Consider the following 25,461-nt stretch of genomic DNA (forward strand, 5'->3'; position numbering starts at 1 on the left):
TTAATGAAAACGATGCTAAAATGTAAACCTTACAATTCAATTTTTTTCGGCTTTTATTAAATAAAATAAATTTTTATTATAATTTTTAATTAATTTTTATGGAATAAAATAACTATAAAGTTTATAATAAATAATTATTAAAATTTTGACTTGGATTTATCTATTGATAAAAAAATTTATAATTTTGCACAAAAACTTTTTAATTTTCGTTAAAAGTTCTTGTGATATAGCGGAATACTCAAAGAGGTAAAATTAATATTACGAACGAGCAACCTGCATGCGTAGGGTAATCGAGTAATGTTGATTATTTTAACTAGTCTATAACTAAAAACTTTCAAAAATCAACTGATCATTCTTCAAAATTAATCTGAATTTATTAAAATTAGAACTCAAAATTAGCTTAAAATGTCTTCACGTGACTCAAAAAGAGGCGGGATTGATTATGACGTCAAAATCCACTTTCTGGATAAGAGGATTTAGCTGAACCAAAATTTGTCATAAGGTTAAGCGATGTTGTTCACAAAGTTGTTTTATTCTAATCTTATTTTTGACAAAAATGGGTAAACTTTTTGATATAATGCAAACAGAGAAGGACATTTGGTTTGAGAATTTTTATTCAAAAATTGCTATTTTTATTCAATGTCATTTTTTATTAAAAGTATACTGGTTTATATATAAGAAATATGTATACATACGTAAAATCTTTTTTGGTATTCTTTCACCTGAAATTTTGATCCGAAATAGGAAATGGGAATATTTAAGATAATTTTAAGTAAAGCCAGGTTAGTCTGGTTAATAAGGCGTTGGGCCCATGTCCAAGAGGTCGTGGGTTAAATCGCCACCTGCCGAAGACTTCCCATATAGTAAATGGTGACTGGTGCTCGTTTTATCTCTCGGGTCACAAAGTCTTTTATATTCAAAAAACAAATCATACCTCTGGAAGTACTGATCCGGGAGTTTCCTTTTCACTGGATTGGTTCAAAATTACAAGGCTACGGAGTTGAACATTAGTAGTTGTAAATCAAAAAACTGGATTGGCTGTTCAACGACGGTTACAAAATACAAAAAATGAATTGGAGATTGATCGTTCTCTGGTTCTGGTCAAAAATACGATCTGTGGATGAATAAATGGATATATGAATGGGTCCGCCCTGTAAATGGGCTATGACGTGCGTGTGACTGACTTCGTATTTTTGGCCATAGATGGCGCCACAGAAGCACAAGAGACGCACTTTTGCCCTAAATTCACATACTTTCACCAAGCAGGCTTGCTGGTATTGGCAAGTGGCATAAGAAACAACTGCTAACGGTGGTTCATCTATAAATCTAATTCTAGAAATTTTATTAAGAAGTGATCAATGTAGGTCTAAAAATTCTATTAAGAGGAAATCGACGCAATTCTAATTCAACAGTCAAATCTAAGAATATTTTGAATATTTAATAAAAGAAAAGAAAGTGTTTACATTTCAAATTAAAGCTCAACAGCTACATGAAATTCTACATATCGACTGACGATTAAAATTCAGTTCTTTTTCTTTTTTGTTTTAAGCAGTGCGCATGCGCGTCGTTACTTCTACGTTCAACCAGAGTGAGAAAGAGAAAAAATGTTACTTGACGGGAACAACAACAACAACAGAATCTTAAGTTTTTTACTAGAGATGCAAATAATTCTTAACCCTTCATTTATTTACTTTTGCTTACCTTTTTCCTTATTTTTCAACCTTCTCTCTGAAAAACAGCAAAAAATAAATACTTATTCATTTATAAAAAATTTTCTTAAGCATAATATTGAATTAATTCAGGATAATAAACTGAACACGAAAGTTGCATTTTTAAATTTTATGCTATTATTAGCTAAAATATGTAACCAAAAATGCATTTTGCAAAATAAAATTCATACAATTTTTTTTAAAAATAAATATACAATCACAATAGCAGTTTTTTGTGTGTGTTTATATCATAGGTAGTTTAAACTATTTAAAGTGCGGCGTAAAAAAAAAGTATTACTACTAAAGTAGTAAAAAAAAACAAAGTATGATTTTTATATTTTACTTTTTTAAAGTTTGAATATTGTTGAAATTGTAATTTATGTTTTAAATTTGCTGGTTTATTGACAAGGATTATGTAATTGAAATTGTTTTTTAAAACTTCAAAAATTACGAAAATAAATTTGAAACATGATTTTTGAAAGATTTTTTTCCGGTTGAATTATTTTTAATGCTTACATGGTTGTTGCTAATATTGTTTAAATAGAATTTCAACCATGCTTTTATTGTAAATCAATTCCAATTGCTTAAAATAAAATTAAGAATGCAAAATTGACATTTGATACAAAATACTTCATTTACCAATCAATGTACGAAATCCAGTGTAAATTGGCTGTTAGTACTTCACACTCGTGTAAAAAAAATTATTTTTCCGACTTCATTTAATAGCAAAATAACTTGAATAAAGTACAGGCATACAAACAAATTATTTGACATAAATAAAAGAAAATGCTTTTAAAAAAAACCCTTAAGCAAACTTCTGTACAGTAATTTTGTCATACATATTCTATAAGATTTCTTTTTAATATTTTATGTTATTTTATAACTGTCTTTGAACAGAAGACTCAATTATGGGCTTAAGTCTACTAATATTAAACTCCGTAGCCTTGTAATATTGAACCCAATCCAGTTAACAAGGATCTCCTGGATCGAGTATTGGGAGAAATTTGCCTTCGTGGAGGACATTTTAATGGAACTAACCCGCAATAGCGTTACATGGAAAGGAAAACCACGAGAACCCCACACGATTAGCGTGACAGCAAGAGAATTCTAACCCATGATCCATCTACCGCTGAGGATATTTTACGTCAGCACTGTGGTCGGCGCGAGCCGGGTGCGGAATTCATATCGACCAGCCATCGCTGGGATTCGAACCTAATATTTCCTATTCACATTTTTTGTTTCCAATAATCTTAAATCGATTCTAACACATGACATTTCTTAATTGATATCGATAACTTGATAAGGTATTACGAAATCTTAATTTTTGACTTAAAGATAGAATTTTAATTTTAAATAAAATTATGAATAAAGAAGGTAAATAATTGTCAGAAAATATTTTATTTTCTATTTATTATGTGATTCATAACGTAAATTAAATAAATGTATTTGCACTATAAATGGAAGAGAACTAACTAAGAGCAAAAACATGATTGATCCTGATTAATCATAGGTTCCCTGATTAATCATAGATTAATCATAACTTCTAAGACAGTACAAATTTAAATGAATTTTTGAGACTTTCAAATCAACTATGATTTAATTTCAAGTGACACTAAGACTAATAATGGCCATAGTATATCACATTTAATATTCTAAAAAATAAAGATGATCCATTAAATCTTAGGTTGGCACAGGAATTTTTCATTGGGGTGGGGAGGCCACGAAACAAAATTTTCATATTTTCATGAAATTTAAAAATTTTGATGTATGCATCGTATTAATAACTATTCATTTTAATTCTCGCATTAATAACTATTCGTATATATTTCATCGGTTATTTTTATTATAAATTTATTTAAAAATAATAATTTTGAGTTGTACGGTATGCAAATCATTTTACAATTTTACATTATTTCAAATAGCAAAAATATTTGAATAAAATCGGTGAAAAAACTTTTGAGATATCCATTTAAAAATGTATAGTTGAACTTTATTTCCCTATAACTTTCCAACCGATTTCCTTTAAATTTTGCATTTTGTCATTTGAAATTAAATACTTCAAAATTATGTAAAAATCCAGATTCCTTACAATTCAAACATTTTCAAACTGCTGTTAAATAATATAATAAAAAGGTATTTAAAATTATTCTTTACATGTAATTATTTACGGATAAATGAGTTTTATATTTATGTGCATTATGCTTAAAAAATTATCGAGATTTAGCGAATTATACAAAGAAGTGAATTTATATTAATGAGTCTTAAATTTTGATTGTTCCCCTGCGAAATTAACTGGAATAGAGTACGGCTACCCACATATTTTGGCAGTCAAAAATCCAAATTTCTTTTTAAAAAATACCTCTGCTCTACGTAAGAATACTACGTTAGGTAAGAAAGTGCGTTTTCGCATCTGATTTTGTAACTTAAAATATCGGGTTCTCTACATAATCAGCTAATTTAAAGGTAGACTTTCGAACCATTAATATTGAATCTTTGAAGGCGAATAACCGATCATTAAATCAAGAGTTATTAAAGGAGTTCATTTTTTGTGTGCACTGCTTACAGTATAGAGGTGTCTGTGATAATGATGGTATTTTAAATTACACAGTCAGAGTTATGAATGTCTGTGTAGTATTAAGAAAAAAAGAAGTTTTGTTTCATATTAAATCCCACTGATTAATATGAATCTGATCAAAATGAATCCCTTGATTAATATGAATCCCTTGATTGAAATGACAGCTAATCGGGATATTTTGGTTTTAATAGTTTATGAAATTATTACTGATTCAAAAACAATGGTATTTTTTTATCATAAAATATTTACTGTTCGGCTATATCTTAGAGTAGATATTTAATATTTTTGATAGGTACCTATTTTTGGTTAAAACGCTTTAAGTCCTAAGCACCAGTTCATTCATAAGTCTAGCGCAATCCTTCTCATTTGCCTTAATTCGCTTTTCAATTTTTTTATCACTTTTAATCGTCTTAATTTTGTTTTTAATTTTGATTTAAATTTCGTGGGCTCAAGATTTAGTTGATTTCAACCCATTTTCGGCCAAAGTTGCGCAAACGCACCATTTCAATAAATATTTTTTATTAACATTGCGACGTATTTTTTTTTCACTAATTTCATTTTTCTGCTATTGTCAAGGGTTCTTAAGACTTCCTAAAATTAACAGTAATTCAATTGGAGTAAATACTTTCTGTTGAGAAATTTTTAAACTTTTAAAGTTCTTTTTAAAACTTAAAACTGTTATTGACGAATGAAATTTTTTGAAAATGTATATTATTCCTTTTAAAATTTATCATTATGTTTTACTGACGGATTAAAGTTGCAAGTCAGTAAATAAAATAAAAGAAATTCATAAAAAAACAAGCATTCAACTAAATGGTTTGTTCATTGATTTGGTAAATATTGCTCATACCCCCCCCCCCCCATTTTATTTCTTAAATAAAATAACAAAAATTTATACACGACATTTTTTTTTGTGTCTTAATGAATGCAATGTAAGTATATTTCAATGAAAATAATACTACATATTATAAAATTTCCATGCTTGGCCTAAAATGGGTTAATTGAATTGAATGTGGTGTTTGGTAGGATAAGAAAGATGCCTCATTCATTTACAAGAAAACTGCATTTGTTAAATAATCACACAAGTAAACGCTTAATGCATACTTTTCCATTTATTTCAAAGGCAAATTTTCACAATTATTTTTTTGTTAATGCATTTTTTTATTGCTGCTTAAAAACTCTTCTTAATTTTATATTATTTGATAAACTTTTAAATTATAAATATTTACGTTTTTTTAATTTTGAAATTATTGCCCAAATGGGTCTATGTAGTTACTTTACGAGCTTTGTAGGGAATACCGGGCAAATGTATGCTAAGCATCTTTCGAAAAAACATCATTGAAGGATATATTGAGCAATTGTATAATACACTCGTTTAACAAAATTTAATTTCAATTGTCTGAAGTATGGGGTACAACATGCTCTCTATGTGCGACCCGCGGCAGCAGTCTGAGCAAAATGAAAAAAAAATATTTATAGTTTTTTTTTTTTTAAATTGTATTTTTATTGCGCAATAAAGTTTTTGGTGTACCCAATCTCAACCAGTGTAGCTCTTCGATCGTTTTTTTTTTCCGATGGTTAATGCTGCGGATTTACGCATAGTTTTCGCCGTAAATCCAATGACTTTTCGTAATTATTGCTACCCATTTTCACGCAGTTACGGAAACCGCAATTTTTTTTATGAAATCGAACTAAGTACTAATGTCTTGAAAGTAATGAAAATGCTTTATTAAAGCTAAATATGCTTTATTATCGATTATTGTCTATTATTAAATGCTTTATAATGAAATGCTTTATTTGCGCAAACTTCATCTCAAATCTGAATGATTTTTAATCCTTTTTTCTGAAATTATCGCGACACATTTCGCATGGTTTTTAAACTTTGGATATTTTTAGCACGATATATTATTATGAACAGCGAATAACGAATCGCTCTTTTAGATAATCATTTTTAACATGGTTTATTTATGACGATTTTATCACGAATCAAATTATTTACGAATCTTTACTTTGGCAATTATTGCTACACATTTCTTCAAGGTTCAGAAAGTCCCAATATTTTTATACGCTACTGCGACACTTTAATTTTCGAATCAAGCATTTAAATACATCTCTTTTTGACGCGCTATATTTATGCCGATTTCATAGTAAATATATAGGGATTTTTATAGTTTTTAGGGAAGTTCTTTCTACGATACTCACCACGGTTTAAAAAAATCCTGATATTTTTATTACTATTGTTTCAAGGCGCGCGAGTTTTGAATCGTTCATTGAAATAATAACTTAACTGCTCTGTGTCGATTTCAACAAAAAAATAAGAACTTTTTCGAACTTTTATTTTTTTGGCCATCAATTCTAAAAGCCACATGAATCGGAACTAATATAAAAGTCACACACCGCAATTCGTATTCACACGATCTAAAAATCGCATTCACATTAACGAGATCTAAAAATTATCCCTTGCGATTTGTATTCACGAGATTTAAAATCGCGATTCATATTTTGGCGTTTACAAAACCATACGCTGTTCCCAAACTCGTTAAATTATTTGCCTTAAGTTTAATACTGCTCATTATCTGTCGAAAGACTGTTTTCCAAAATGAATTTGGCTTGTTCAAAACTAAGGAAAAGTCTTTTAACAAAATCATTAAATTTTCACTTAATGGTCCGAAAAAGCTATCACATGATCAAGTAGATAAAACCATCACACAGTTTTAAAATTTTGCAGGATAAGCATTCAGAAATTTTTTAAACCATTTTTTTACCTACGTCGGCCATTTTATGCCAATTATGATGATGTGCTGGGAAACGATTTGTATATCATTAAATTTTAACTGTAAAAAAATGTAATCAAGATAAGTAACATGAAGTAATGTAAATTTTAATTTATTGTTAATACATGAGTATTAATTCTAAATAGTGTTATGTAAAAGCATTGGTCCCAAAAAGTTGTAAACAAGTATCTCGTTAGTTTTTTACTATTAAGGAAAATAGTTCCTTCAAAATTAATGTTTTCTTTCTTTTTTTTTTCCTTTCTCAACCCTCGCCTCTAATAATTTAGTTAAAATAAATATTTTAAAATTTAAATATATTCCTTAATAAACGTTGAATCTTATTTTGAGCTAAAAGGGGTTTTTATTTTAATTTTAATCATTTTTAACCTTATGAACTTTCTTTAAATTAAAGTATTTAACTTGCATTTATTTTAATAACTAGAATATTTATTTTCTTGAATTTAATTTTATGAACAAATGCACTTTTGTATTATGTAATGTGATATAAAAAACATGAATTTTCACACTGTTTTTAATTATTTTAATTTGTCTAATTTTTTTCCTGAAAAATTGATTCTGATTGTCTTATATTTTTAAAGTAATCAGTTTTGAAGTTTTTTATTTTAAACGTTCAAAAATATTTGATTTTATGCCAACATAATACAAGGTTATCTGATGAGAATTTAGTGCCTTGAACAATGATTATATAGAAAACACTACTTACAATTAATAAACAAGTTTGTCTAAGTACTTCGGCTTGCGACCCTTCGTTGGTTAATCTGCTGTCTATGGGGCCCTTCACTCAAAAAGGTTGTGCACCCCTACTAAATATAATTTAAAGATGCTCGTTTGTTATAAAATAAATTGAGTGAGGACGTATTTTCGGCTAATTATTTAACAAACATTATTAAGCATTATTTAGTTGAAAGTAACGTAAACGCTCCATTTTTGAATTGCAACAAAGATTTTACAAGATTAAAAGTTTCATTCGCTTCGAAAACCATATTAATAGGAAAATGTTTCAAGCGCTCAAAACAGGAGCCATTTTCTAGACATGCCAAACGTGTATGAAAAGAAACAAAAGTGATTTGAAATATGAAACGAAAAGTTGCCAACGAGAAATGAAAAAATAAAGATGAGAAATAAAACAAGAAAAAAAATCACTCCAGCCGAAAGAGGTAAAAAAATCCACAGAACAAGAAAAACCATAGTGGCCGAGAAGAGCAAATCAAGGTAAAATGCATTTCCACTCGTTATGGAGAGGTGGTGAGGATCTTTAACAAGGGAATAAGTATTAATTTTTATTTTATTCTATAGCCATCGTTGAACAGCGGACCCAATTTTTGGGTTTACGACTACTAATGTTCAACTACGTAGACTTGGTATTTTAAACCCAATACAGAAAACGAGAACTCCTGGATAAAGTATTGGGAGAAACTTGCCATCATGCAGGACTTTGTGAGGCTACTAACCCTCGTTTGCGTTACATGGAGAGGAAGACCACCAAGAACCTCCCACTGTTAGCCTGACAGCAAGGGGACCGTCTACCACTGAAGATATTTCACATCAGCGCTGTGGTCGGTGGAAGCCAGATGATTAATTCGTATCGACCAGTCATCGCTGGAATTCGAACTCTGCTCACGTCCATAGGAAGGTGTTGAGCGATCGCGGCTCAAGCATTCACCTGAATAAAACAAGATTTCAGGGCATCAAGATGAGCTGATGTGACAGTGGAAATAATTTTGACATCGAAATTGAATTTATTCCCATAATTTCCACACTTTGCAGCAATTGGTGATTTTTTGATAACGGACTATGGTATTCCTTAAGTCTAAATTTATTAGGGCGTCTGGTTCCGATGTAGCCAATGTCACGCTGACAATGAATGTAGTCTATGCCCCCAGTGATCATTAAAGCTAATAGGATCTTTAAGAGACCTAAATTTGGTATTTGTTACCTAAAAAGGACTTTAAAATCTTAGTTGTTATGTTACTTAGTTAGATGTTAATTTCTTAGGTTAAGTAAAGTTAGAAGATTGTAAAAGTTAAGTGTGTGCAAATCGGAAGTATGAAACGCAGAAATATTTTGACAATTAGGGTGATTAGAATTAATATGAGATGTTAAAACTCTTAACCAGAGGTGGAAAAATGATCATGCTATCTTTTTTGTTCTCTTTTGGCTACTGTGGTTTTTTTTTCTAGTTTTGTATCTTCCCTTTATTTATTTCATTTTTAAATAGGAGCTCTTAGTTTTACATTTCAAACCATATTTGTTTCTTCTGATTCACGTCTTGGAAATGGGCGCCTGTTTATGAGCGCTTGAAACCTGTATACTGTTTTTTCTTGTTTGAGTATTTTTTGAAACGAACAAAGTTTTCAATCGGATAATAGGTTAATGCTTTAGTTTCTTGAGATTATTTATTTAATGTAATAAAAAATGTTTAATTTTTTGATAGACAATGATAAAAATTTACGTTTAATTTTTAAAATCGAAAATAAGTAAATTTTGGGATTAGAAATGAAATCATGCATGTATATTCAATTATATTTTATTTGATAAATCAATTTGCTTCCCAATGCAAATATTACATGCAAAGTATAAATACAAATACTGAATTAATAAAATATATTTTTTACCTCCAAATGAATCAACTCATTTTAAATGTTTAGTATCTGATGAGATGTCACATTTATTAAAGAAAAAGATATATTAATCAAAATATATAATGTGAATAATAACTATTACAGGTAAATATTAAAACGCATAATGAAAAAAACAGTTTCAGTTGAAATATTTAATAAAAAAAATCAAATGAAGGAAACTCCCATAAGAAAAAGATTTCAAACTAAAGATTTGAATTGGAAATGTTAAAGTTTACATTGAAAAGGTAAAAATAAATTATCTCTTTTCAATGACAGAAAAAAATACGGACAGAATAGTTTTATGTTTTTAAAAAGTTAATAGATCTGTAGTTCTAGAAATTCTAGATGATTATCAATCAGATCAAATTATTAGCGTAAATCGAGCAAAGAATTAATTCCTCCTAAATTTTGAAAGGCCATAGATGGCAGTAAAAAAAAGCTAATCCAAAGCAATATTGACAATAACTGTGACAATTTATCGAAGTAAACAAGATAATGTAATATGGGCAGGCTTCTGAATAAAAGGGTGCACAGTGGTCGATAAAATTACATTTTCTTTGTAGTTAATTACAACTACTTTATTACAATTGTAGTTAACTCTAACTACTTTTCTTAAAAATATAGTTACTACTTCAATACTTTTCGCAGACATACGTACGTTACTGATTAGCATAATTCCCATAAATGTTTAAAATGTTTTGGAATAAAAAATTGGCCAGCATGAGAAGTTATTATGAAATGGTGATTCATCTATTACATGAGATAATTTTTTATTCTACAGTACTTTTGACGAATTTATTTTTTTTAGCCTTTGAACTCTAAGTTCTTCTTGACAGTGAATATTTAATTAAGGAAATGATAAGAAATCGTGAAATATCGTGAAATGGAACACCCTGAATAACTTTATATCTAATGATCGGATCTTCACGTTCTAGGACTCAATCTTAATAATTTGATTTCCAATTATTCCTTTGCTTACAAGATTTACAATGATAATGAACGAAATAATTTAAGAACAAGAGAAAATAACTTCTGCCCACAAAAATAAAAAAAGAAACTTGCTTTGGAACATCAAAAGAAGCAATTTTCAGGGGATAGAGCGTTCACCTTTTCAATGAGATGAACAGGGTTGGAATCCCAGCGATGGCTGGTTGATGCGAATTCTGTATCCGGCTTGCACTGACCACAAGGCTGATGTAAAATATCAGCAATGGTAGACGGATCATGGGTTAGAGTCCCCTTGCCGTCAGGCTAACCGTGGGAGATTTTCGTGGTTTTTCTGCTTTATGTAACGCAAATGCGGGTCAGTTCCACCAAAAAGTCCCCCATGATGAAAATTTCCACCCTACAAGAGTTCCCTTGCCTTTTGGATCGGGTTCAAAATTAGAAAAGCTACGGTATTGAGCATTAGTAAACCCAAAAAAAATTGATTTGGCTGTTCAACGACGAATGTAAAATAAACTTAAAAATACTTTTGCCAGAAATCGCTACAAACTGTTTTTTTCCTCTTCTTTTTTTCTCTATCGCACTTCACGCTACAACTTCCGTATTTAAGAAGTAGTGCACTACACTACAAACTACGAAAATAAAGTATCGACTACAGTAGTTTCGCTACCTGTAGCTCACTTTTTCCGACCACCGAGGGTGCATTATTTTGATTTTCTTACCTCTTTGATGAATTTTCAAAGGAAAAGAAAAACTGCTGATTGATGCAACGGTGATCAAATGAATGGATTCGCAATTCAGGTTGTAAACATACATAGTTGGGTACGCTGCTTATTTCCAACCGCTATTTTATTCTTTCTTTCTTTTGAACTACCATGTTAAAATTTCAATGTTAAAATGTGTTAGCAGATTTAACTAACATGGGAGATATAAATGTATTTTCAACGAAAAATATTAACAGTAGAGTACTGCTTATTAATTGTGTAAAAATACAGAACAAACCAACGATAAAAAAAAAAATTTAAAAAAAAACTTCTGTTCCACAATGCTTCACTATAGCTCATTCACCGAGAGTTGGCACTTGTCTCCACCTTCATCACGTGGTATGCAATGATACTTTTTTGCTATTTTTGAGAAAAGTTTATGAGCAATCCTGAACAAGGTTGCTATTTAATTTTATAATCGGCTTTGAACAGCCGACCCAATTCTATGGGTTTACGACTATTAATGTTCAACTCTGTAGTCTTGTAATCTTGAATCCAATCCAGAAGACAAGGGAACTGCTGGATCAAGTACTGGAGGCTTCGTGGAGGACGTTTTGGTGGAACTATCTCGCATTTGCATTACATGGAGAGAGAAACCACGAAAACCTCCCACGGTTAGCATGACGCAAAAGGACTCTAACCCATGATCAGTCTACCATTGAGGATATTTCACGTCAGCACTGTGGTCAGTGCAAGCCGGATGCGGAATTCGTATCGACTGGGATTTGAACCCGGTTCGCCTCATTGGAAGGCGAACGCTCTATCCCCTGAACCATCGCTGCTCAGGGTTGCTATTTGGCGCGTTACGGCAAAAATATTTATTTCTCAAACTTTATGTTCATTTTTTTTAACATTAAATATTTCCTAAATTTGATATTTCGCGCCATTATTTTAACGATATTTCTCTCTTTTGAGTGAATAGTTTGTCTTTTTTTGAGACATTTTTCTGTGAAAACAGCAGTTTTTAAATTTAAAATATATTTTAATTAGCTAGAGAAACGAAAGCTGTAATAGCAGATGATAAAGCGAAGTAAGTGACTGAAAAAGAATGAACTGTTTGTGTTTGACTTGCATTAAAGGTTGTCTCAATTTCAAGCACGGAGATGCTTCTCTTCTTACTCCCGCGCTGAAATGAACTCTGCTTCCGAGATGGTGGAGCCAAGTGTCAACTCCTGAAGAGTGAACTATATTCCTAGTATTGGTTAAGAGGAGAGGATGGTCCAAACTCGTTTCAAAAACCTCTGCTGCTCTACCCCCTAAATGTTGTTTTCTCCTTTATACACAAGAAGGCACCTAACATTGGGGAACTTGTTTACATCATGTCAATGAAAGCTAGAGTTCTTTCCCTATGTATATTCTTTGATACAACTACTCGTTCAGATTATTGAAATAGTTCATTTTCATGACATTGTTTTATATAATTTAAATTACTAAAAATGAACTCAATCTTTTTCCTAAATGTTTTTTTTTAAATTTATTGTGATACTTTACACTTTTACCGATTGACTTATTGGACGGAAGATACTTTTATATAATAATAAATAAATGGATTTTAAAAAATTATTTTTAATTTCTAATGCAAAAAAGAGAGAAAAAAATCAAAATTTTTATTTTTTTTAAATAGTTTTTAATTTTTTTACAGGTTATCAACAGAAGTTTAGAAAGACTATATGAGAGGATGATTCCATGTCCACACATACCAATGATTGGAGTTCTTTCTAAATGAGCGGTAATTCCAATATTCTTGGCTCCTTAAATAACCATTAGTTTATCATTTACCACTTGGTTGATCGTGTGACACTGTTGATGAAAAACTACGCGGTACTTTTCTTTTTACAGACAAAATTGAGTTTTAATTCATCTAAAAAATCAACGACATATATTTCTAAAATTATTATTTGCATTTTTGTCGAGGATAAAAGATTTTTCTTTAAGAAATAAGGACGCAATTTTTGCAAGTAGTATATCGAAATTTTTAACTGTGTTATAGTGATAGTACAGGGAGTTACATAGCATAGAGGGAGTTACGTTTAGTAACCCTCACCCTCGGTAGTGTTAACATATCTCGGAAGTAATTTTTAACATAATAAAGTGTTTTCTTTTAAACATGTTGGTGTAAGGTCATAAGATAACATTTTTTTTTTAATTTCCTGATAAAGGAGTAATGAAATATTCACGAAAGTTTGAATGCTAAAAATGAGAGGAAAATTCACAAGTATTTGGCCCAGAATTTGCATATTAGAAAATATCTGCACTTAAAGCGACAATGGACTTTCAAAAAAATTTTTAGAAATTCTCAAGGGAATTTGAAATTTTTAGTATATTGAAATTCTCAGTATATATCTATATTGTAAAAACAATTTATATACAAAATTTCAAAAAAATATTTCAAAATTTCCGAAATTAAAAAAAAACACGTCTGAAATTTTGTTAAAATGACAAAATTCCTTTAAAATATTACATATTAGGTAATATAAAAAATTGTTGGGAGTACTTTTTTTTAATTTTATTATTGAAACAAATAACAGAAAAAAAGCAATAAAAAGAACATCATTTTTAAAAAAAAATCATCTTACCGCTATAAAATATCATGTATAAAAATAATACTATTTACTTAATTCAAGAAACTTTTCCAGCGAAATGTTAATAATATTCATAAATGTATAGCATCAAATTCTCAGGTTAATAGAATAAAAATTCATTTCGCTGGAGGAGTTTGAAATTTGTAAATTTGTCAAAAAGGACATTTTGAGAAAAATGACTTTTACTACTTTTTCATTGCAAGGCGCCAAAGGGGCGTGGTCAAACCAGAAATGGCCATGACTTCGTCAATTTTGCTCTAATTCAAGATTTTTTTTTCCTAATGTTCAGTTAAATGCCTAGGTTTCGAAAATATAAAAAGTGAAAAATAAATTTTCTTGGCAAATTTTTGCTTATTTGAAAGTTCCTTGTCACCTTAACTGCTTATTTTGAATGTAATATAAAAAGAAATTTTTATCACACGAGACATTAACAAATTTGATGCATGCGTACAGACTTTTGCACCATACTTCAATACTTGAAAGTTTGAGAACTTTTTATCGTAGTGCATATGACTCTCCAAATAAGCATTACATCTTATTTATTCAACACAAGCAACACTTCAAAAACTTTTTCTTTTCTTCATTGGTAAATTTTGTTCTGAAACTAAATTACAGATTTGAGATTGATAAAATGAAATAAAAGGAATAACCAAATTTATCAAGGCAATTCATTGTATTAAAAAGAAAGATTGTGCTAGGGAATTAACAGAATTCTGGAAGGATTGAGTAGTAAAGCCCGACCCTCATCGCCTCCTATAGTTCCTACGTCACAGCTACGGAGAAAATCAGTTGTTAGGATTTTTCTCAAGCAGGCGTTGCTATATCTGTCCTCAGACTTTCTTGCGTAACAAGCAAAAATCTCTTTTACAGTGGATATATTAATTGCAACCTCTTTATAAAAACTAATTATTATTATTCGATACATCAGATCCGTTAGAGAAATTGAATCTTGGAAATTATTTACTCCAAATATCCTTGAAAATCATCGAATGTGAGGTAAAAGTCACGAAAATATTCGTGATCGGTAAACGCACTGGTCCTGCACATTTTAATTAATAACTTATAACCGTTGTTGAACAGCCAACCAGTTTTTTTTTCTTTTTTTATGGGGGGGGGGGGTTACAACTACTAATATTCAACTCCGTAGCCTTGTAATTTTGAAACTAATACAGAAGACAAGGGAACTCCTGTATAAAGTATTGGGAGAAAATGTACTATCTTGGAGGGCTTTTTTGGTGAAACTAACCAGCATTTGCGCTACATTGAGAGAAAATCCAAGAAAACCTCTCACGGTTAGCCTGACTGCACGGTTAGCCTGACTGATATAACATTTATATTTCCTTAATGAAATTTATATCAAATACCATATAGCGATTTAATTTCAGAATAATCGATCCCTTAGCAATATTTTTTATTTCACTTTATAACCTTCTTTGAACAGCAGACCTAATTTTAACTTTACGTTTACTAATGCTCAGCTTCGTAGCCTTGTAATTTTGAGCACAATCCAGAAGACAAAGGAACTTCTGGATCAAGTATTGGGAGAAATTTGCCTTGATGGAGGTCTTTTTGATGGAACTAACTCGCATGTACGTTACATGGGGAGGAAAAACACGAAAAGCTCCCACGGTTAGCTTGACGGCAAGGGGACTCTAACCCATGATCCGACTATCACCGAAGATAATTTACGCCAGACCTGCGGCATAAAATATCGGTGCAAACTAACCGGTCTGCGCAAGCCGGATGCGGAATTCGTATCGACCAGCTGTCGCTGGGATTCGAACCCGATTTACCTCATTGGAAGGCGATCGCTCAATCCCCTAAGCCATCACGGCTGAAATAAAGTATTATGAGAATTTTTAAAAAGCAACTGCTCTGTGCTTTAAAAAGTTATATTACGCGCAACTTATAAAAATTGAGATTACATAGTCTCGGCTAATTTTTTAAGGTATTATGTTAATTTGATATAAAGTTCGTCTTAAAATGTGTTGCAAAAATATTTTATAAAATCTTTAAAGGAAGCAGATGAACGTTGGTGGGTTTTTTGCTTCATCAGCTTTTTGTTGGCCACCGTTCAAAATAATGGTTATAGTCAAAACAAGTTTTAGCTAAATTCTAGAAAACACAAGAGAGAAATTGTTAGCACACGCTACAAAAATTTCGGTCTGTACATGTTTTGACCGCTTTATGATTTAGAAAGATAAAAGTTTGAATTTGAACTCAAAATCAAACCGTTTCGACTATATCTAACAAAAAGAGAAGGTCATAAAAGGTTTTCACTCATTTTCGACCAAACAACCACGTGTTTAAATTTTTCTCCAAACATTACAGTTAGTAGGAAATCATTAACCTAACAATTTTTGTTGTTGCAAATGCCAAAAAGTTACGGCAAAACATTCTGTATCCAACTTCAGATAAATGGATTATGTTTGAGAATTAAAAATTTTGATTTGAAGCAACATTTGAAATCATTCTGCGATATGTAAGCACACCGAGGAAAATCTTTATCCAGCTAAACTTTTTCCTCAGTTAACCCTTAGAAAAAAGTTACGGTTGTAGCAAGTTCTAGAGAACTTTTGATCAAATAAACCAGAGAACATATTACACATCTGAAACTATACCTAACAACAAAAGAAAATCTACACAATCCTGTATGTCATCTTTTTACGTGTTTTCCTTTTTTAATCAATCAGATGCAGGAGCTAAGTGAACGAAATACTATGGTTAGTGCTGAAATCACGTTTAAAATAAGCTGTTACATTGAAGATAATCTGGTGCAGCCATCTTGTGTGTAATAAAAGAATTTAAAAAAATTCGGGCACAACAGACGGATATGTTTAAACCATTTTAGTGCTTTACTTTTGAACGCTCTATCCCGGAAGTATCACGGGCACGAGAAATGGGAGACGAAAGCTCACCCCATGATTTTGACGGGAAAGAGGGGGAAGGGGCTTTGACCTAGAAACCACAAGTTTGGATTTTGGTCAAAAGGTCAGTTTGGTCTAAAGATCAGTCCATTTTATAGTAAATCGTAAAAGCACGTTATCCCATTAAAAAATACCGTTTGCCTGACCGCTAAAAAGTTTTATATCCAAAATCAGTTTTAGCTCATTTTTGACCCAGAAATCACGAATGAATTATGCCACAAAATGTTAAGCTTAGTATAGGATATCGTTAACCCATCAAACCGTTTCTCCAAAATTTTAATTTGGCCCATTCGCCAAAAAATAGTATGCCTAAAAAAATCTTGCAGAATTTTTGTCCACGACGCCACAAGTTTGAGTTATGCCCTAAAACGTTAGCCCGTTGTATAAAATTGCTTTAAAAATAAAAATAAAAAAAATAAAAAATCTTCCACCAGAATAAAAATTAATGCCAAAATCGCTTTTAGTTTCTTTAAAAAAAATATGACACTTTGAAAGAAAGCTAAACTTTCTCCTCGTTGTACCATTCCGTAATCCCATGTTTGTGCACAAAAGTGTTTCGTCACCGAATTAACACAGCTAATTTTTCAACCACATTTACACATTTAATTTACAATTATTAACCTATTGAGCCTCTCATGTTTACCCACTAAAGAGTTTTTCTCAGCCAACCCTCTTCCCCCCCCCCAAAAAAAAAGAAAGCTACGTCAAAAACTGGTTTTCAATAACAACAAAAATCAGAAGTTAGAGTTTGTGTCTCAAAACGTTAGCCTATTGTAGGAAATCGTGATCACTTTCGATCACCAAAACTTTTCAAAACTAAAATAAGTTTTAGCTAATTATTGATTAAAAACTGAAACTTTTAATATTGCCTTTAAAGTTTGGTCAATATTAAGACAGTAAATGTCCACGGTAGGATAACCTATTCAAAAACAATAATGGCCAAACCAGCATTTTATACACATTTGATTAATCTAAGCATTTTTTTTTAATTTAAAATATTAAACCAGTACCGATTATACACCCAATTAAGAAAATCTTTAGCCTACTTAAACTTTACAACGACGCAAGTTGTCTGAAATATTACCAAAAAACGAAACATTTCAATCCTACCGCTGTTAATCCATGCTCGGAAATCGTTACCCCACCGTCTAAAAAATAATTATTAAGACAAATATTAGCTACTTTATAAACTGCAAACAAGCTCGAACTCGACCCTCTAAACCTTAACCCATAAAAAAAATTTTAATCCTGCGTTGAAATATCCACCAAGATAGGCTACAAAACAAGTAAAAAGAGTTTGTTCCCCCCCCCTAAAAAAATCGTTAACTTTTCCACCAAAAAGTAATTATGGCCAAATAAAGTTTAAGCTTAATTTTTTTAACTGGAAAACACTATTAAGATTCGCCTCTAAACAATTGCTCTTTGTTTCTTCATAGTTATTCCATACCGCAAAAAAGTGGAAATAGTTTAAACTTATTTTTAATCAAAAAACTAAGAATTAGAATTTTCCCTGCTGACGTTAGACTTTTATAGGAAATCGTTAACCCACCCAATTTTTGTTAGCCTGTCAGGCAAAAATCGAAAATTCTAATCAAAATATAGTGAGAACTTAATCTATATCTCTTTCGAGTTATCCTCTTTCTCAATTTCTTTAGGGAATTTCTAAAATTGTGCGCTTTGAAATACTTAATATAATATTTGATTTCTAACTATTTCCTTTGCTATTTCAGGTTTTGGCCTTTAGTTTCGTAAGAGGGAAGATAAAGCCACTGATAGCAACTAAAATAGGACTATTTGCTACTAAGTTCGAGGTAAGGCGACTATGGCTATTATTTTTACAAACAAAAATTAGCTCAAAAGTGACAATTTTTAAAAAAATTACAACTTTATAAAAAGATTTATTTAAGAAAAAATGTTGCCAAGTTAATAATTTGCCCCTTATTTCTCAAATTTATATATAGATATCAAATTTTGAAAAATCATGTGGAAATGGCGGAAAAGCAAACACTCAAATTACAAATTGCGTCTCGTAATAATATCCAATCATACATCAAAATATCGGAAATGAAACGAAACAGAATGGACAAAAACAGTCAAGATGTGCTGCTAAGGAAATATGAAAGCGTCGAATCGGTGCATTGTGGGTAAAAAAAAAAGTGATTTGTTAAATGTGATATTTTGACCTTAAACCTATTTTTTGTACCTATTTTTGAAAATGACCAAAAATAGATAAAAAAAAAAAGTGGGTTTTTCAATGAAACTGTCGCGTTTTGAGTGTGTGAAAAAAGTGATAATTCAAAACTCGCGTATCATAACATCATATTCAAAATGCTGAAATTTCTTAAACTGCATTGAAATAACCAAAAAGCAACCAAAAATAAACATTGCTTTCCAGGGAGTCGGTGTGAAAAGTCCGATTATTTTTTTATATTACGCATGTGTATACAATGCGAGGGTTATAGGTAAGAAGGTGATAGAACACAACTATACAAACACGAATCACCCTACAATCCTTGATCGTAAATCGCTAGAGAACGAAACATGTTGTGTCACGAAAGGATGGGAAACAAGGTAGGCAGAGACTGGAATGGTAAAAAACCTATAAAATGAAGAAAAGTATTTTTAACAAAATAAAATTAAACGGTAAGACCCCCATCACGAGAACTGCTCTAACTTGCAACCGACAACATTAACGCAGGGATTAGCGAAAACACCACCTAAATCAAAATTTTTGATAGTTTTCCATTGATGGACCAACATTGCCTTTGTGTTGATGATCAATAATTCCATCATGAAACATATTTTTTATGGTAACCAACATAATTAACCATCATCTCAATGTGACTGATTTATGATGATCCAATATAAGAATAACAACTTGTTTGGATCGTTTGTTCATGTTTATCAATTTCCATCATAGTGTCTTAGAAATCAAATGCTAGAGCGATCATGAACCACTATCATCCCAATGTAGGAATTCAGATTAATTTATGATGGTCCAATATTAAAAAACACAAATTGATTTGATTCCTGAGAACCAACAAGAATTCCCATTAAGCTATCCTGAAAATGTACAGTTGGAACCATCGAGGATCATCATGGATTGTTGTTTCATGAGAATAAAACTTCTCTTGATGGTTCACCATCATAAATTTAAGTAGCATTTTTCATCATGGATTGATGGAAGCTTGTGGGCATATCAAAAACCATGAACACATAATGAAAAATATTGGATGATGGTAACCATCATGAGTCGCACTGAAACCAACATAAACCATCAAAAAAATTTGATGGAACCATCAAGAATTTAGACTTGGGTATGCATTTGTCTTGTGGTGTCAGCAGCTACTGATATCAGAGGAAACAAGGACTTCAACAAAATCCATGGGACCATCGTCGTAGATGAGGCTCACTTCTTATGACGCTAGAAAAAAAAGTGCGCAAATGACAAATCAGGTATCAACCAGTTGATTGGACCACCACGACCTATTCGTCATCTCCAATACATGATATCTAAGGCGTTACGCACATCTACAATATAATCAGGAGTCCCGTCGTATTGAAACCACGTGCGTTGTTTGATTTGTAATGGAACGCAAGTAAATAGTTCTGCTAACACCTCTCGCAAATACACAAGGTATGAATCTCTCTCCAGGCGTGTTTGCAGTAGGTATGGCCCAATCAGATGATCGTACACCATTCCGCCAAACATTTAGCCTGAAAACATTGTTGGAACAAACTTGAACGCAATATGTGCGGGCTCTCAGTTGCCCAATCATGATAGCTGTAGATATTGAAATACCATAGCATGTAAATGTCCATTCCTCAGTGAACAATACTTGTGCACAACGACTTGGGTCCACAGACATCTGCTGGAGAAACCACGTGGTAAAATTGATAAGTGCCTGATAATCTAGGCCCTGAACTCTCTGCGCATGGTAGAGATGTATTCCTTGATCTCGTAGTATTCGCCACAACGTATTGCGGGAAACATAACCGGCCTGAGACATTTGCCTCGTGCTAGATTCAGTTCTCGCACTGATACGATGCGCAATTGGGTCCGTTACAGATCTTAGAGCTTCTCTTGCAATGTCGTCTGCAGTTCCGTACATGTAATATCTGCCTTCTCCTAATTCGAGTCAGCATTCATCTGATCGGAGATCCACAGAGCAATTAAAAATAGTTACTCTGTCATGCAATTTAATAACCGACATTGAACAGCCAACCCAATTTTTGGGTTCACGACTACTAATGTTCAACTCAGTAGCCTTTTAATTTTGAATTCAATCCAGAAGATAAGGGATTTCCCGGAGCAAGTATTGGCAGAAATGTGTCTCCGTGGACGGCTTTTTGATGAAACTAACCCGCATTTGCGTTACATGAAGTGGAAAACCACGAAAACCTCCCACAGTTAGCGTGATGGCAAAGGGACTCTAACCCGTGATCCGTTTATCACTGAGGATTTTTTAAGTCAATACTGTGGTCTGTGCAACGCGGATGAGGATTTGATATCGATCAGCCACTGCTGGGATTCGAACCCGGTTCACATCATTGAAAAGCGAACGCTCTACCCCCCGAGCCATGTCGGCTTTTTGCCGAGCAATTGAAAATACAACGATTGATTCCGAGAAAAGTGGATAGACAACTGTTTTTTTTCTATTTTCAATGCTATGAAAGCTAAAATGGAATGCCAAAAAACTGATATCTATTGTTCTGGCGATGAGAAGTTTACTATGCTATGTAGTTCCTGTTGCAAGGATATTTTATCGAAGACCCCAACAACTCGGCTAGAGGTTTTATAAAGTTACATGCAGGATACTGGACGTGGCAGGTATCTAAGAACGCCATCTGTAACGGTGACGAAATTGTGCATCGTATCAACGCGAGAACTGAATCTTGCACGCGGGAAATATCTCAGCTCATTTACGTTTCCCGTAATGATAATAATGGCAAGGTTCTGCTTAACAACCATACATTGATTCCAAATGCATAAAATTCTAAGTTTGATTTTTTTGACAGCATGACAGTACTGTGAACAGCCTTCTTATGGATCGCTGGGAGGCTCGCTCTAGTGAGTTGCGACTTACGTTCGAACCATATATTCTACTAGGATTTACTGTTCTGTTTAGTTCTGTTCTATCCTCTCCTAACGTAAGTACCATGAGTTTTGGGACATCTGTATATAAAGGAACATAATCAAGATTAACGAACATACGATGGGAATCTTTTATACCAAGCTCAAACTGGTCAGCGCTTGACACACTTTTCAAATAATGGACCCTATTATTACTTTTTATGTAATTTTTTTAATTCATGTGCTACTTTTATTAATCAAGACAAAGTTGTCTCGAATAATAGAAATAACACATAAATTAAATGGTAAGGTGATATGCAAGGTGAGAAACAAATCCATCCTGTGTTTGAAAGGCTTATCAACAAATTTTACTTGATAAATAGACTTTTTTTAAGAAACGTTCAATTTGTGAATCTTTGGTGATGCGGCAGAATTCGAATTCTTCCCACACTTGCTACAATATATCGCTATAAATGGTAGTGGATGTGGCCTTTCATCGTAATCCTGCTAAATAATAAATACTTTGATTTAATCTCATAAGGGATTTAAATCTGGAGATCTACAATTTAGACTGCTTTTTTTAAAATATGGTTCTACTGACGTAACTATTTCTCTAATAGGGAAGAGTTAGGAAGTTAATTGAGGGCCGCTAAGACCCTAAGTTCGTTCCTGAATGTCGTAGTGTATTGAAAATAATTGAGTTTTTAATACCATGTGCAAATGGTATAAGAATTCTTTTATATAGATTTGATTTGAGCACTTCAATTTTTTTTGAACTATTATTTTATTAAAGCAACTATTTTTTTTTATAGGAAACAGTTATGGTGTCAGTTGAGCTGTATAACGTAGTACAACAAAATACAGGTAAGATAATAATTCTTATGTTTTATTAATTCTGAAATCTTCACCTGTTTTGATCAAAGATTTAAATTTGTCAATGCCTATTTGCTACCAATTTAATTTGCTGGAGTCTTGAAAATGGGTGCTTGTCTTTGAGCGCTTGAAACATGTATACTGTTATTTCTTGTTTGAATATTTTTTGAAGCGAACAAAGTTTTAATCGGATAATAGCTTAATGATTTAGTTTCTAGAAACTATTTGTTTAATGTAAAAAAAAAATAATTCATTTTTGATAGGCAATGATAAAATTTACGTTTAATTTTTAAAATAGAAAATAAGTACAAAAATTTGGGGCTAAAAATAAAACCATGCGTGTACATTTAAGTCTAATTTATTAAATAAATCAATTTGTTGCCCAATGTAAATATCACATGCAAATATTGAATTGATACAAATATATGCTTACCTCCAAATGAAACAATTCATTTTAAAGTATCTAATGAGACGCCACAATGTATTTAAAAAAAATTAATTAATTAATCAATGTAAAATGTGAATAAAAACTATTGCAAGTAGATATTAAAGCGCATGATTAAAAAAAGTAGTTTCAGATAAAATATTTAATAATAAAATCAAATAAAAGAAACTTCCTTAAGAAAAAGTTTTCAGACTAAAATATTACATTTTACACTAAAAAGCTGAAATATTATAGCTCTTTTCAATGATCGATTAAAAGACTGTCTCTGATACAAACAGAATGATTTTATGCTTCTGAAAAATTGATACATCTGTAGTTCAAGAAATTCTTGATGATAAAAGGCAATTTTACTGGAGAGAATAATTCACACAAATGTTCCAAAATGGTTTTGAATAAAAAAATTGACTTAGTTAAGCATGAGAAGTTATTAAGAAATGTTAATTCATCTTTACATGAGATAGTTATTTATTCTAAAGCACTTTTTACGAATCTATTCTATTAACCTTTAAACTCTTATGTTCTTCTTGACAGTGAATATTTAATTATGGAAATGATAAGAAATCATCTAATATTTAGGATTTAAGAATTAATGCATTTTGATTGCCCTCTAGAAATGAAGTACAAGTGCACAAAATAAAAAATGGAACACCCTGAATATCTTTAATGATCTGATCTTCACGTTCTAGGACTCCATCTTAATGGTTCGATTTCCAATGATTCCTTTGTTTACAAGATTCCCAATAATAATGAACGAAATAAATTAAGAACATGAAAAAATAACTGCTGCAAATAAAAATTTAAAAGAACTTGCTGCTCTGGAGCATCAGACGAAAAAAAAATTTTTTTCAGTGATAGAGCTTTCGCCTTCCAATGAGGTGTCCCGGGTTGGAATCTCAGCTGTGGCTGATTGATACGAATTTCGCATCCGGCTTGCACCAACCACAGTGCTGGCGTAAAATATCCTCATTGGTAGACGGATCATAGGTTAGAGTCCCCTTACCATCAGGCTAACAGAGGGAGGTTCTCGTGGTCTTCCTGTCCATGTAACGTAAATGCAGTATAGTTCCACCAAAAAGTCCCCCACGAAGGAAATTTCTACCAATACTTGATTCAGGAGTTCCCTTGTCTTCTGGATTGGGCTCAAGAATTCAAAGCTACGGTGGTGAACATTATTAGTCGTATACCCAAAAAATTGGGACGGCTGTTCAACGACGGTTATGAAATAAACTTTAAAAGTAGTTGCCAGAAATCACTCCAAACTACTATTTTTGTGTATAACACTACACGCTAGACTACGAACAACGAAAAAAAAGTATCGGCTACAGTAGTTTCGCTACTTGTAGCGCTCTACTTCCGACCCATGAGGGTGCATTATTTTGATTCTCTTATCTCTGTGATGAATTTTCAAAAGGAAAGGAAAACTGCTAATTGATGCAACGGTGATCAGGCGGATGGATTCGCAATTCAGGTTGTTGGACAACTCTACATGCATAGTTGGGTACGCTGCTTATCTCCAACCGCTATTTTATTAAAATTTCAATGTTAAAATGTGTTAGTACACTTAATTAACATGGGTGATATAGATGCATATTCAAAGAAAAATCTTAATAGTACAGTACTGTTTATCAGTAAAGTAAAAATACAGAACAAACCAATGAGAGAGAAAAAAATAATGAAAAAAAATCTTTCCCACAATGCTTCACTATTCCCAGTATTGGTTAGGAGGAGAGGAGGGTGCAAATCTACCGGGTCACAAAGTCCTACATGTTTCCGCAGCAAATCAGTACCTCTGGGGGTACAGGATTGGAGATCGATCATTCTCTGATTCAGGTCAAAATTACGATCTGCGGATGAATGAATGGATGTATGAATGGGTCCGCCCTATATTTTGGTGCGACGTATGGTGTGGCAGAAGTCTAATTCTTGCCCATAGATGGCGCCACTGAAAAACAAGAAACGCACACTCTGCACAAATTTGCCCGGTTTCACCAAGCAGGCTTGCACGTGTGGCAAGTAGCATTAGCAACAACAACAAGAACCTCTGTTACTGTGCCCCTAAACGTTGTTTTCTCCTTACACACAGGGACCATGCCTAACATCGGGGAACTAGTTTACATTATGTCATTGAAAGCTAGACTTGTTTACCTATGT

General features: G+C 32.0%; 1 long non-coding RNA gene across 2 annotated transcripts in view; it reads left to right on the top strand.

Annotated features, from left to right (window-relative positions):
* The window catches only part of LOC147816704 (uncharacterized), a 108,471-nt gene that overhangs the window by 63,741 nt on the left and 19,269 nt on the right, over positions 1-25,461 (top strand). For both annotated transcript variants that reach the window (XR_015428761.1, XR_015428760.1), the window contains exons 7-9: positions 13,052-13,138; positions 18,649-18,729; positions 22,805-22,856. This is a non-coding gene — a long non-coding RNA (uncharacterized LOC147816704). The remainder of the gene's footprint in view (positions 1-13,051; positions 13,139-18,648; positions 18,730-22,804; positions 22,857-25,461) is intronic.

This window comes from Parasteatoda tepidariorum, chromosome 1, assembly GCF_982258835.1.
Source record: "Parasteatoda tepidariorum strain Cologne lab strain chromosome 1, Ptep-v5.0, whole genome shotgun sequence".
Classification (NCBI taxonomy): domain Eukaryota; kingdom Metazoa; phylum Arthropoda; class Arachnida; order Araneae; family Theridiidae; genus Parasteatoda; species Parasteatoda tepidariorum.